The 12,348-nt window shown below is 35.5% G+C and overlaps 1 protein-coding gene and 1 non-coding gene across 3 annotated transcripts in view; both read left to right on the top strand.

Annotated features, from left to right (window-relative positions):
• Nucleotides 1–2,048: 2,048 nt before the first annotated feature.
• trnal-aag (transfer RNA leucine (anticodon AAG)) lies at nucleotides 2,049–2,130 on the top strand. The gene has a single exon. It is a non-coding gene; the product is annotated as a tRNA-Leu (tRNA).
• Nucleotides 2,131–4,102: 1,972 nt separating this feature from the next.
• Nucleotides 4,103–12,348, top strand: part of snapc2 (small nuclear RNA activating complex, polypeptide 2) — a 23,450-nt gene continuing 15,204 nt past the window's right edge. For both annotated transcript variants that reach the window (XR_007969652.1, XM_052117681.1), the window contains exon 1: nucleotides 4,103–4,164. The gene's annotated coding sequence lies outside the window, so the exon portion shown is untranslated. The remainder of the gene's footprint in view (nucleotides 4,165–12,348) is intronic.

Raw genomic sequence — 12,348 nt, 5'->3', positions numbered from 1 at the left:
TAGATTCAAAATGTGAATTTGGGGTAGTGCATGGTTTTGCAAAATTATGGGAAGGAAAATATTATAAAACTTTGGATGGAAAACCAGTATCACATCACAATGTGGTAGCTGATTTGCTTAAAACAGCATAGCTGCCTTCCAAATTAGCAGTAATCAAAATTGTAGGCCATGCCACTGGTGATTAAGAAGAAGAAAAGGGCAACAGGCTTGCAGATGAAGAAGCAAAGTGGGCAGCAAAAGAAGTAATTCATAGCCCACACATAGGTGAATGTGACACCAAAGTGGGCATCATACAAATGATGCATTACACTTTGACTAATGATCTAGACATCAAAATATTGCAAACAAACCCAACAGCACATGATTTAGATAATTGGGCAGCCAGTGAGGTATCAGATGAAAGGGGACTGCTAAAAGACCAAAAAAAAAAAAAAAAAAAAATTAGCACTACCAACATCAGCAATAGTGCTGTTGTGCAGACATTATTATGGCATATCACATATTTCAAAAGAGAAGGTGATACAGACGATCAATGAATTGTATTGCATTGCAAATGTGAGAAAAACAGTCTCTTTAATTCTAGTTTACGTGCTTAGTTTGTGAGCAAAATAACAATAACAAGACTGTCTTCATTTGAAATACGAATGGGAAATCATTTACCTACCCCTTGGGTCAAAGGCCACGCATGCTCTTTGTCTACAGGTGATTTGAAGGTGGTAGTAGCTGATTACGTGGATTCCCTTGTCCAAAACATTGAAAAGCATTAATGGTGATGTTTCTCTTTCTCTCCCTATGCCCACAGAAAAGCACACTCACACATTTGTTCCAAACCAGCAGGTCCTAGTGAAGTGTCTGAAACCAATGAAGCTCAGTGAGCACAAGTATCTGGGTCCAACAACGGTTCTGTTGGTAACAGGACGGGGGTACTGATAGATCTGCAACCAAAGTATATACACGCAAGCCGCGTGAAGCCTGCACCTGGGGAGAGCCTGACTATTTCGAAAGCGAATGGTGAAAGTACTAGTGGAGCTGAACACGCAGTGCCGTAACTGGGAACTTGAGAATTAGATGGGACGAAGAATGAAGTTCTCATTTTGTTCTGTCTTATGACAGTAGTCGATGCTCGAATATCTAGAGGTAATGAGACATGGGTAGATGGTGATGCACCACATACCTATGCTACCAATTTGTGGTGGAAACTAGCTAACTTTATGGCCAAAAACAAGGGAAAGAAAGGTAGTTATGTTTGTACGCATATATGCTGCATAGTGCATTTACACCAGAGGTAGGCTACACTGCTTTGACAGAATTGTGTATAGTGCCATGGTAGAATTAAGTGACCACACCATGTTGGTCTGAGCTATTGAGAAAACAACAAAGAGAAGAAGTAGTAGCTAATATGTATTCCCAGAGTGAACACTGATTATGGATAGGAAGAGAAATCCTTTGGAGCACTGTTCCAGTGGGTGTTGCACTAGAAAGAATTTGAAATGACTAAATATGAACTGATATCATTCATAAATTCGACAAAACAATTGGTGCTGTAGGCTACGCCAAGAACTAAAAGGCCTAAGATTAATAGCGCTACAAAATAGACTGGTCCTTAGCCAGTTAACAGCTGCCAGTGGAGGAGTAGCCTATGTTATCGTGGGAACGAGCTGTATTTTCATTCCAGAAAACGACGAAGAGGGACATGCCATATAAATGGGCCTGAAAAAACAAACATTACGAAGATAGCAGCAGACTTGACAGCGAGTGAAACTGTAGATGATGTCAATTACTTGTTGACATGGTTAAATGGTTGATATATTTGTTTATGCTTTAAATCCCATAGAAGTCATTTTATACCAGTACTGAAATCAATTGATCAACGCTTTGAATGGTAATTACGCTCTGATAAACCTTGAAGATGCTGATAGAGATTGTTATGGGACACATTGGGAGGAATATGATGGTAATGAGTAAAATATAGAATATTATGTAAAGAGATTTGATTTTTGAGTAGCCATCTGATGAACTTGTCCCTTCGAGCTGAATATTAAAGAACAGGTAGCGTGGCCGAGCGGTCTAAGGCGCTGGATTAAGGCTCCAGTCTCTTCGGGGGCGTGGGTTCGAATCCCACCGCTGCCAGATTTTTATCTCACAGTAATTACGCTTATGCTGTAGTACCTTACAGTACGTTCTTCAAAGTCATCGTAACAAAGATATTTACTATAAGAATCCAGAATCAAATACATGTACATAAGATCATGTGACAAGTAAATTAATACAACTGAAATGCAAATGTTTAAATAACGAATGGATGTAAATGGTTGCAGCGGGCTCTAGTGGTTTGATCGCAAACGACAAAAGGAAAAACTGCAAAAACCGAGTATCACAGTGCAAATCTGCTTTATTTATAAACTAAAGAGCTAGAGCTGTTGACGATCGCTAAGAAAAAACATTCTCATTTTTATTTACTGATATGATAATATCAGAATATGATAATGATACAGAATTGTGTATGGTGCTTAGGAAACGTACAAACGCATTTTGGGTTCGTACTTTTTGAACCTTTTTTGACTCTTAGTGAGATACGGGTCCCTCGAAGGTTCAAGTTCCAATCCAGTATGTGGCATTAGCTGGTTTGCAACTCACCATAAAACTTAAAAGAAGAAGAAGAAGAAGAAGAACGTTCAAGCGCCACTAGATTTAAGAAGGGAAAAGCTTACAATGATGTACTGGGTTAATTTGCAGGGTTGTAATAAGAGTCATTGTACACGAGCAATTTTAAATGACTGTTGGGAATATAAGAAGAATAATGGGAATAGTTTTGGATGGAAGTATAAACAATGGGTTAAGGAATGTGGTCTGGAAAATGTAGTTATTTGTCCCAATATGCCATTAAAAGGGGTATCAGTGTGGAATATTCCTGAACCTAATGTTGAAATGAGATTGCTGGAGGATCGGGAGAAAGCAGAAGGAAGATATACTAATAGTTATGAAATCAATGGTTTTATGAGAGAACATTTTTATTCTTGTATACAGATCTATACAGATGGATCTAAAGACCCAGTCGAACAAAAAGTTGGAGTAGGAGTATATATTTCAAAATTTGAGACAAAAATAAGTTTAAGGTTGAGTGATAAAATGTCTGTATATTCAGCAGAACTAACAGCTGTAATAGTAGGACTGCAGTGGTTAGAGCAGACTAAGCCAAATAGGATGGCGACTGTAATTTGCTCAGATTCTGCATCAGCACTTAAAAGTATATTGTCAACAAAAACTGACAGAGAAGACCTGATAGTAGAAATTTATACATTATTATATAGGCTGAACATAGAGGGTATAATTGTATACTTTTGTTGGGTGCCGGCACATATTGGGATAGTAGGAAATGAAATTGCGGATAAATTATCAAAAGAAGCGTTAAGGAAAGACTTGGTAGATATTAAGATACCTTTAGGAAGAAATGAAGTTAGATCAATAATTAATAGAGAAATAATAAGATTATGGCAACAAAGATGGGAAAGTAGCAGTACAGGTAGGTGGTACTATAGTATTGTAAAATCAGTAGGGAAAAAAGAATCGTGCTATGGAAGACATAGAAAGGAAGAGGTAATGATTTCTAGACTAAGGATGGGTCATACAGGGTTAAAATCAACACTGGCATTAGTGGGAAAGCATGGAAATGGTATGTGTGATGAATGTGGTATTATTGAAACAGTAGAACATGTGTTTTTTAACTGTAGTAAATATGAAGAACAGCGTAGTGGTCTTTTTAGTAATATAAAGAACAGGCCAGTGAGTATCATGGACCTATTGGGAAAGGGTTTGAGTGATAGACAGAGGTTTAAGGACGTGATAACATTTTTAGAGCTTACAGGTCTAGATCACAGGATCTAGAGCCTGAGGAGGAAGAGCAAGCTCAGATCATCCTGGAGATTGAGGAGCTCAGTGTGGAAGCTGGAGGAGCTGAACACGCAGCGTCAGCTGAAGCTCGGGCTCTGATACTCTGGGATGGTAAAAGTTTTTTTTTTTTAATAAATCAGATCCATTACTCATGTGCGCAAAGTATACAGTAGGTGGCGGTAATACTCCAAAGGAGTGAACGGCCATAAAACGAGAAGAAGAAGAAGAACGTTCAAGCGACGTCGCCGAACATGTGGGCATGTTAAAAAGCTCGTAAGTTTGTGTTGTTTTGCAGCTGTCTTTATTCTTTATTTTATTTGCTCACTATCTTGCAGTTGTTTATGGTCGTGATAAATGTTAATTAATAAAGCTGCAGTTTAAGAGTGAAGCAAAACAGATGCTGGTCACGATGCAGAGGCACAGCGCTGATCTCTCTTTCTTATTTTACAATTATGTATGTGTGGAAACGGCAAAAAGTAGGCAAACTGCAAAATAGTAAATCCCTGCTCTTTATGGCATTATAATATCTTACAGTGAGTCTAAAATTCAGTCCTTAATACGTTTTATGGGGTTTTAAGGGAATTTTTTGTTTTCCTTCAGTGTTTAAAAATTGGTTTATGCCTTGAATATTTGATACGCACATGTGAGCGGCACTGAAACGCCACTTTCATCTGATTGGTGAACCCGTCCCGTCTTCTGTACTGCCTTAATCCCATCAATCAGAATCAGAATTGCAGTTGGGATTGCTCTGCACATTTGTCTCAGTTTTCATTAAATATTGTCCCGAACCACCACTAACTGTAAACTATGCATGCCATATGCATTATAATCTTGCTGCTGGGCACTTCATGAGGGTGTGTTGAGGTGTTGCCTCTTAATGGATGATGCGTGAGAGGTCACAAGCCACATCACTTGGCCATATGCTGACTGGGAGTTGGTCGATTATATTTTAAAATATTTGTAATATTATATTCAACATTCTCAGATAACAATCATGAAGTTGAATTAAACATCTGCAGTATAGCTGCTAAAATTACATATTTGTATTGGAAAACAAGCCAAAACAAATCAAAAACATATTTTGTTGCAGTGTATAAATGGGGCAAAGACTTTCTCTCTCATCTTTCTGTTTACTTCAATCCATCTTTAACTCACTAAAAACTCCCTCTTAAAAATATAGCTATGTATTACCAATTTTCTTCATGATAAGAAATGCACAGTGACACATATATTGTGATTCAATAATGTAGCTATATTAAGCATGCGCCCTCAAGGGATGAGCGTCCCGCGACAGAGTGTGCATCACCCGGGTGCAGTTTCAGTCCCACCACCCCCTTCAGATTGGGACATTCGCAACTCAGAAGAGGCACCGACTGCTCAGAAAAATGCCAGTTTCGGAGTTTGTAGTTGTTTACACGATCTGCTTCCATATTAGTTTATCTTTAATAAATCTATTATGCATTAAATATAACTGCATTGAAGATGTAATTTCAGGGTGTTTTCTTTCAAAAATGCTCGACACGCACATTTTGCTTCAGCGGAGCGGCAGCTCCACATATTCAACAACAAGAGCACTTCTGTATTTACTTTGTATGTTTGCATTATAATTCCCTCATACTTTGCGATCTACATCACCTGAAGCTGTTTGGAAAATTTAGAGTGCATCTGGACTGTGAGCTGTGTAATTCTTCCTCAGTCATGTGCGAGCTGCAGTGCTGCTCTCATCATTACCATTTAAAATGATCTCACGTTACATTAAATTAGATCAACGACTATTCTACAATTTTTTTTATTGTTGACGTTGTCGATAACATCGACCAATCGATTCAGCCCTACTTATATTATGCATTTATAACGGCACCTGAGGTGAATTTTACCAGAATTTGAATAAGCGAATTAAACTACTGTGAACTTGCGTACAAACAGACACATACAGGACTTCCTGGAGAGTTCAGAATGTCAAAATAATAGTGTGAAAAAAGAGATCTGAATCCTTTAAAGTCCAGATACAAGCTGAGAGAATTATTGGGAAAAATAAATAAAAAAGGCAAAAATAAAACACTGGAATTACTGTTAATTGTGCCACTACATGATCCAGTATACTAGTTAATAATAAAGTTTTTCTTAATAAGCTATACATTAATATTGATATAATGTGTAGTTAGAGGTTTATGTTTCTTTACATATTAAAGAGCAAACCCAATTAGTTCCACACAATAATGTAAAGATATTCAAAATTGATTATGTATAAAAACAACAACACTGGTATCGGATCGGGGTTGGTATCGGCCGATACTGAGATATCGGAAGAGGAAAAAGTGGTATCGGTGCATCCCTAAAAAAAAAACGGTATGTGAAAGAACAGTATGTTGAGCAGTTTGTGTACACAAGTGTCAGCAGCTGAATGTAACCGAATGGCTTAAAACTGAGTTGTAATTTGACACTGTGTCTTTTAAAAGAGATGACGGAGACATGACAACAGTTAAAGACATCTTTGTAGTCCATGTTTTTAAACAAAAATAATTCAAAATAGTTTAGGAATAGTTAGACCACACTAGGCCCTCGGTTTGCCCTTTTCTCTGTCTGTGTTTACAAAGTGAGCCCCATAGCCAGTGGGCTGTGAAATTTACAGTAGATTTTTATATTAGAAAGGCCTGTCACATGAAAATTTGATTCCTCATGAGATGATCTCTTTAAACATGATCATATACTGTATCTTAGAAGAAATTGATTGGAATATCTGGCCAAATTCAGCAGAACTGGTGATAATAGCAAGCCTGAAATCCTGAGATAATCACACTTGAGCTAATGGTGTTCATTTTACAGGGGACCTTTTAACTAGGTCCATTAGGAAAATATTAATTTGACTAATTATATTGTATTACTTGTGTTACTCATCAATTTGGTCACATTTTGGCTTTTTAGGAATGAATTAATACATGTATTCAATCAATAAATAAGATATTACATTTCATATATTATTGTTACATATTTAATGTTAAATTGCATAATTTGTACTATTTACATTGATTTGTCCAACACGTGCTAAAACAGGTACTGTCTCTTTAAAACAAAACAGCATTTCTCTTAACAGCACCTTTAAATAAGCGCATGTTAACTAGAGAGGATTTGAATGGCTTTATCTCATCTGTGCGATGCATGATTAGAAATGTTTTTTGTAGTTGTGTTGATCAACAACTGACTGTAAAGAACAGAAAGGGTATTAAAAGAGACAGTATTCAATGACAAAAGGGTTGCGTGGATCTCGTCCTTGGACACACATTACACGGAACAACTTTTACTCTCAACGCACTGTGAAAAGATCTCACTGTTGAACGCTTCACGACTAATCTACACAAGTACTGGTGAGTGAAATGTAAACATTTACCAGCCAGTTGCCAAATATATTCACTTTAGTCACATAGAGCAAAATTTGGTAGCAAATTCAAGTAATTTTCTCTAAATGTTGTAGAGGGTTGCACATTGAGTTAAAGATCAATCTTGGTGTTTAAGAGCTCATTCAAATGAAAATTGTGATGCTTTGGAAAACCAATATTTTTACCCACCCCATGTCCCCCATATATGATCCAGAACCTCAGAGGTAGAACATAAAAGTAGGTTAAAAGTCTCAATCGTCCTTAACCATGAACTTTTGGGGATATAATAGTCTACGTATGATTTACAGATAATTGGAAAATCGATTTTACAAAATCAGTATTCTGTAATTTTTCTAAAATTTTAAATTATAAATGCATAATGCATTTTTTTAAAAGGGGAAAACATGTTTTAGTGAATAAGCAAATTATTTTTATTCTATAAAGTTTTTTCATTTCATTTTTTTTTTTTTCAAAACTGATTTAGAATGAATGGATACATTGATTATTTAATTACTACTAAATACAATTTAATGAAATCTGAAATGCATTTCCAGATATCTGAAAAAACAAATCCAACATGTTGACACACCAAAAATGAGTATTTTCACCAGTTGCAGTTTAATTACTGAAATCAAGAATGACCATTTGCAATAGTGACAATTTAATCATTGATATCAAAAATGATAATTTTTACTAGTAAGAAATGCTTTGCTGATGTGAAATTGGAACTTCAACATGAATGAATTGTAGATATCTGTAATTGTGTTTTGAATGGGAGTGAATGACAGATCATTGTGAATTTTTACTACTAAGAATATAACTGATATAAAGAATAAAAAATTGTATTGGCATTTTCACTAGAAATAAAGTTTCTGGTATCAAAAATTAGCATCCTTGCTAGTGGAATTGTAATTGTTGATATCACTAATTCTTATCCTGCAAATTATTAAAAGTCAAAAAGGCTTGCTATACAGGTCATTCCTTTGTACAATTGTAGATATCTGTAATTGTGTTTTTAATAGGAGTAAATTACAGATCCTTGTGAAATCCTATTAGTGAAAAGGCAATTGCAGTTAACAAGAATTATAGTTTTTACTATATCAAGAAGGTGATTTCGGTGATATCAACAATTCATATCCTGTGAATTAGGGCTGAAATAATTAGTCGACATTACGACGTCAGAAAGTTTCATTGTCGAATAGTCATTTGATCTCATTTAACATCACAATAGATCATATGAAACTCTAATGATGATTCGTGAGAGCAGCAATGCAGCTCGTGTCTTGACTGAGGAGAGGAAGAATTATACAGCTCACAGTCCAGATGCATTCCAATCTATCCAAACAACTTCAGGTGATGTAGATCTCAAAATATGAGGGAATAATACAAAATAAGTAAATAGAGAAGGGCTCTCATTGTGAAATAAGCAGAGCTGAAGCTGCTACTATGCTGAAGCAAAACTTGCTTGTTGAGCTTCTTTAAAGGAAACACCCCAGAGTTACATCTTAAATGCAGTTATATTTAATGCGTTATCACTTTATTAAAGTTCAAATAAGGAAGCAGGTCATGTACATTTCTAGAAACTCCAAAACTGACATTTATCTGTGCGGTCAGGGCCAATTCTGTGAGTTGCACAAACTGTCTGATCTAAGGGGGAGAGATTGAAACTGCACCCGGCTGAGGCACACACTGTTGCAGGGATGCTCGTCCCACAAGCTCACAAACTTAATGCAGCTAGATTATAACGTGATTGCTTGTGACTTATTGAATCATAATATATGTCACTGTGCATTTCTTATCGTGAAGAAAATTAGCAATGCGCTACTTTATTAATAAGAGTTTTTTTTGTAAGTTAAAGATGGATTGAAGTGAAACAAAAGATGAGTCTTCACCCCATTATAGACTGCAACAAAATACGTTTTCTATTTGTTTTTTGTTTTGGCTAGTTTTCAAAAGATAATATTTAAAACAATGTACATTTACTTTATCAGCTATACTGCAGAAGACACATTTGTTTTCTAAGACTGTTGAATATAATATTAAAAATATCTAAAAATCCTTTAAAAAAAAGATACAAGTATATAAGTATATTTTGTCTTTTTACTTATATTTAAGATACATTCTCTTAAAGTAAGTCTAAATATCTTATATGTTGCTTCTCAAGTAAATGTATCTTAAGTATTTTTAGACAATTTTAGAATTTTTACTGAATTAAACAAGTTGTATTTTTTTCTCCTTCAATTCAGTGAATGTCATTCAGTGGTATTTTGTTTTCTCCCCAATTTGGAATTCCCAATGTGCTCTAAGTCCTCGTGGTGGTGTAGTGACTCACCTCAATCCAGGTTGTGGTGGACGAATCTCATTTGCCTCCACGTCTGAGACTGTCAGTCCATGCATCTTCTCATGTGGCTTGTTCAGCGCGTTACCGTGGAGACATAGTGTGTGTGGAGGCATTGTGCTATTCTCCGCGGCATCCACGTACATCTCACCACACACCCCACCTAGAGCGAGAACCACATTATAGTGACCACGAGAAGGTTTACCCAATGAGACTCTACCCACCCTAGCAACCGGGCCAGTTTGGTTGCTTAGGAGACCTGGCTGGAATTGGTATTTTTAAAAGATGATTTTGTCTGCTTTATTGTTAGCAAGCACGTTTAATACAACCTTTTAATTCAGGGCACAAGCTGAATAGTCGGTTAAGAGCTAATGATTAATCGATGCAATAATCTCTGAATAGTCGAATAATCATTCTAATAATCATTAGATTAGTCCATTATCAAAATAATTGTTAGTTGCAGTCCTATTGTGAATGATTAAAAGTTTAAAGGGCATGCTGTATGTCCTGCCCACTCATGCATCACTTCAAAGCGGCCTGTTTGCGCTGCTGCATTATTTTGGAGCACTTGGCGTTATTAAAACTTGATTGATTAATACATTCATAAGAAATCCTAATAATTCAAGATCCACTGTTGAAGTATGTGACTTATGTTATTTAAACTGAAATATGAATACAAATCGTTTTGCCAAATGTCAAGCTGAAAAGACCAGATTTAAAAAATCTGGTTTATAGCTGGTCAGGCTGAATTTTAGAGGAGGTTTGAATCCCCCTTTTTTAAATTTTTATAAAGGTGGTCAGGCTGGTCTTAGCTGGTTTCCCAGACTGATCAGCGAAAAAGTGTTAAAAACGCTTCTAAAACCAGCCTGGTATGATTTTAGCTTTTTTTTTTTTCTTTAAGATTTTTGAACCATGGGGTTTTCTTATGGGTTTTGTAATGGCAGTTTTGGACTTGAGTAAAATTAAGGCCTCTGGTAAACATTACTTTTAGATACTTCAACGTTTTGTTCTACAACAAAATGTATGTGTTTTATTTATATATAAGGATGTTGCTAACAAGTTGCTTGATAAGAACTACTGCCAGAGATGTTTATAACAACCTCCATGTTTTTACCAAGGAGAGAGTTTAATGGTAGGGGTGTAACGATTCACTCATCATATGATTCGGATCTGTTCAGTTCACGATACTGAACTCACGGATCGGTTCACGATTTTTTAAACTAAGCCTGAATCAAGAATAGTTAAGATTAATAATTGTATTTTTTAAAGTGATTTATTTAAAGACATATGCAAAACAGTTCCTTTCAAATTTAGCTAAGAGTTCTGTTTTTAAAAGTGCTAAATTATCCATCAGAGATGTACTGGTAATTAAAATCATCCCAGAACAGTGCAAAGGTGACACCGGATGTCACACAATGTCACTGATTACATATTGTACATTTATGGAGCCAGAATTATACTAAAACAATTTGAATTGTATACATTTGAATTATAGACTTTTGAATTTGAATTATAAGTGTGATTTTTGCCAAATTTAAAATCACGTTGTATTTTAAATAGGTTTGAATTCGAATTTTTAAACTCAATCCTGGCCATTTCATATTTAACCAAATTGAAATGTTTTTTTTTCAAAAGGTCGCCATTCTGCCCATGAAGTGGTTCTTAAACTTTTATGATTGGCACGTTCTCAGCACATGAGACATTCGTCTAAGCGGTCTCTGGTATTTGTTTTAGTATAAAGTATATTTGGTATGAAAGTATGCGTAAGTGCTGGGAATGTGCTAACCATAAAAATATAAATCATAAAAGTTTAAGAACCACTTCATGGTCAGAATTGCGACCTTTTGAATCACGCTCGCACCAGAGAATTATTGCACCTCGACCTGTAATGAGCCAAAATGCTCCGTTTGACTTTTCCGAGACCCTCCACTCTTCCCTGTGGAACACGGAAGCTTGATCTCTGACCCACTTTATGTAGATCTGTATTTCTGTGGTTTGAATTTTAGAATATTGAATTTGGTGTTCTGAATTTCTTCTTCATCTTGAAAACTTGAAGCTGTATTTTTTTAAAACGGAATATTTACAGTGTAAGAATTCAGAACCAAAAATTTGCTGTTTGAAAAAATATATTTATAAAATTGTCTCACTTGCGGGACAAGTCATTTGCACACTTTTTTTTGGTGAAATTAGGGCTGGACGATATGGACAAAGTCATAACTCAATATTGTTGGGCTGAATGACGATATATATATATCTCTATATTGTTTATGTGGGTTAAATGCTCAGTTGTAAGCCAACTACATATGAGGTATCACAAATACCTTTTATTTATAAGAAATGTATTAAAATAAATTGCAAATACAGGGTTCCTCTTCCTGTTTGAGAATACACACAGCTGTGTAAATAAACAAAATACATAAATATATAAAACAAAGTCACATCTGTGACAATACTACAAAGGTTATCCTTTCCTGCTGAACAAGATACACAGCTTTGCAAATATCAAATGTAAATAAAAAATCTTTATAAAATATATTGAATAAAATATGCACATCTCTGAGAATACCTCTTCCGTTATTTAGCATAATGAACACAGAACAAAAAGAGTGCAAAATACAGGTTGTCCTTTCCTGTTAAACAAACTATATCTCTATGCAAATAACAATGAATATGTAAACATAAAATATAAACTGGACTACTTGCTCTGAGAAAGTTTTCTACTGATCTGAAAACTTCAACAAA

This window comes from Xyrauchen texanus, chromosome 1 (genome assembly GCF_025860055.1).
Source record: "Xyrauchen texanus isolate HMW12.3.18 chromosome 1, RBS_HiC_50CHRs, whole genome shotgun sequence".
Taxonomy (NCBI): Eukaryota; Metazoa; Chordata; class Actinopteri; order Cypriniformes; family Catostomidae; genus Xyrauchen; species Xyrauchen texanus.
Note: the sequence above shows the minus strand (reverse complement) of the source record. Positions and strands in the feature narration are given on the sequence as shown.